Source organism: Phalangium opilio, unplaced genomic scaffold, assembly GCF_054372755.1.
Source record: "Phalangium opilio isolate 3A_F unplaced genomic scaffold, DU_Popi_V2 ptg000037l_1, whole genome shotgun sequence".
In the NCBI taxonomy this organism is placed as follows: domain Eukaryota; kingdom Metazoa; phylum Arthropoda; class Arachnida; order Opiliones; family Phalangiidae; genus Phalangium; species Phalangium opilio.
In genome coordinates, this window is record NW_028324160.1 from 91,909 (window position 1) to 93,976 (window position 2,068).

The 2,068-nt window shown below is 40.2% G+C and overlaps 1 long non-coding RNA gene across 1 annotated transcript; it reads left to right on the plus strand.

Moving 5' to 3' along the window:
- Positions 1-974: 974 nt before the first annotated feature.
- Positions 975-1,706, plus strand: LOC149682822 (uncharacterized). The gene is made up of 3 exons (XR_016384191.1): positions 975-1,175; positions 1,253-1,427; positions 1,650-1,706. It is a non-coding gene; the product is annotated as an uncharacterized LOC149682822 (long non-coding RNA).
- The last annotated feature ends 362 nt before the right edge of the window (positions 1,707-2,068 follow it).

Genomic DNA, 2,068 nt, shown 5'->3' on the forward strand with positions numbered 1-2,068 from the left:
GCTTGTTGCCCATGATCTTTTGGACAAATATTCCTTGTAAGTTTAAATTTATTTTTACTGACTAATACAGACACGTGTAGCTACTAGCTTCGTAAATTCCACACTTTTTCATTTTTTTCAGATATCCACCCTCCCATCTTGAAACGGCTAAAACCCTAGTAAGGAAATATCCCCATTTGGAAGATGCACCTGGTTGTGGCTTTGTATGTTTTACATATGTGTAATATTGTTAAAAATATATGGATATACGGGGTGACATGTTAAATATTTTTTAGGAAATTTGGAGAAAAAAGCTTTCGACCAAGTTTAAGAATTTTAGGAGAGGGATAAAAGGGGTAGAAAAGGTAGATGAAATGAGGAAACGTTACGCCCGCAAGAGAGGTGCAGAAGAAGGAGAATCCGTAGAAGAGAGCGCCCAGGGAATTGATGATAGGGTTGAAAGTATGGTTCAGAACAGTGTTGAGAACAATGTTCATATTCAGAATATCGTTGAAGGTAGCGTTAATCTTATTATTGAGTATAATATTGATGTCAACCAAACTTTGGGAACAATAGTTAATGTCCCTTTAATAGTGGGATGTAAAACTGTGAATGAGAAAACTCGAGACAAAACCATACAAACTGCTAGAGAGTCAAGAGCAGATTCACCACCAACTGTCGAGTCCTCGGAACATGCTAGTGTTAGCAGGGCTGGTTCTGAACATGCCAGTGTTAGCTGGGCTGGTTCTGAACATGCCAGTTTTAGCGGGGCTGGTTCTGAACATGCCAGTTTTAGCGGGGCTGGTTCTGAACATGCCAGTGTTAGCTGGGCTGGTTCTGAACATGCCAGTGTTAGCTGGGCTGGTTCTGAACATGCCAGTGTCAGCGGGGCTGGTTCTGAACATGCCAGTGTCAGCGGGGCTGGTTCTGAACATGCCAGTGTTAGCGGGGCTGGTTCTGAACATGCCAGTGTTAGCGGGGCTGGTTCTGAACATGCCAGTGTTAGCGGGACTGCTTCGGAACATGCCAGTGTTAGTGGGACGTCTAAACGCAGTTTTATGAAACATTCTGTGGATAAAGACAGTAAAGAAACAAATGTCCACGAGAAGACTGCGTCATCCAATGTTAAAGTGGTCAAACATTCTCAGCAAATAAAAAGTTCAAAAAAGATGAAGAAGGCGAAGAGAAACGTTGATGTAAGAATGATTTTGTCATTTACACCCATCTAAAATTATATTCTCAATTCTCGCGTTTACTGATTGGTGTTTCGAAGTCGGACGACAGTTCGAATTTATAATCGTTTGGGCCTCACCAAGTTTAGTCCTACACATCGAAATAGAAAGCGGGTCTAGTGGACAGTTTCTGCGTCATCCAATGTTAAAGTGGTCAAACATTCTCAGCAAATAAAAAGTTCAAAAAAGATGAAGAAGGCGAAGAGAAACGTTGATGTAAGAATGATTTTGTCATTTACACCCATCTAAAATTATATTCTCAATTCTCGCGTTTACTGATTGGTGTTTCGAAGTCGGACGACAGTTCGAATTTATAATCGTTTGGGCCTCACCAAGTTTAGTCCTACACATCGAAATAGAAAGCGGGTCTAGTGGACAGTTTCTCCACTTCCGCTACAGTCACATTTACGTACTACTACCTTTTGCTACTACTTATAGATAGACGACTCACTTGTAGACTTTGAGGATGAAAGATCCATATCAATACATCAGAAATTTATGAAAGAAGAATTGAAGAAAAAAAACCAAGACCCGGCAGCAATCGATTCTAGAATGGATCGGACATTCATTAATCGTGCCAAGGCAATTCAGAATGGAGCTGAGATAAAAGATATGTTAGATATGTATCCAGCACTTCAAAATGCTCGGCAGGTATATTTTGCCATATGAATAATTTAAAGCTATAGGTCTCATTACATAATATTACTTCAGATCGACCTGGAATTCCAGCGAATTTCGAAGTGCGCGAATGGCGCTGAAGAAAGTATTTCGAAAGGTCTTCTCATGTATGCTGAGAAGATTTGGGTCTTAGCTTCTAATAAGATTAAGACGAAAGAAGTTCAGATTGAAATTATGAA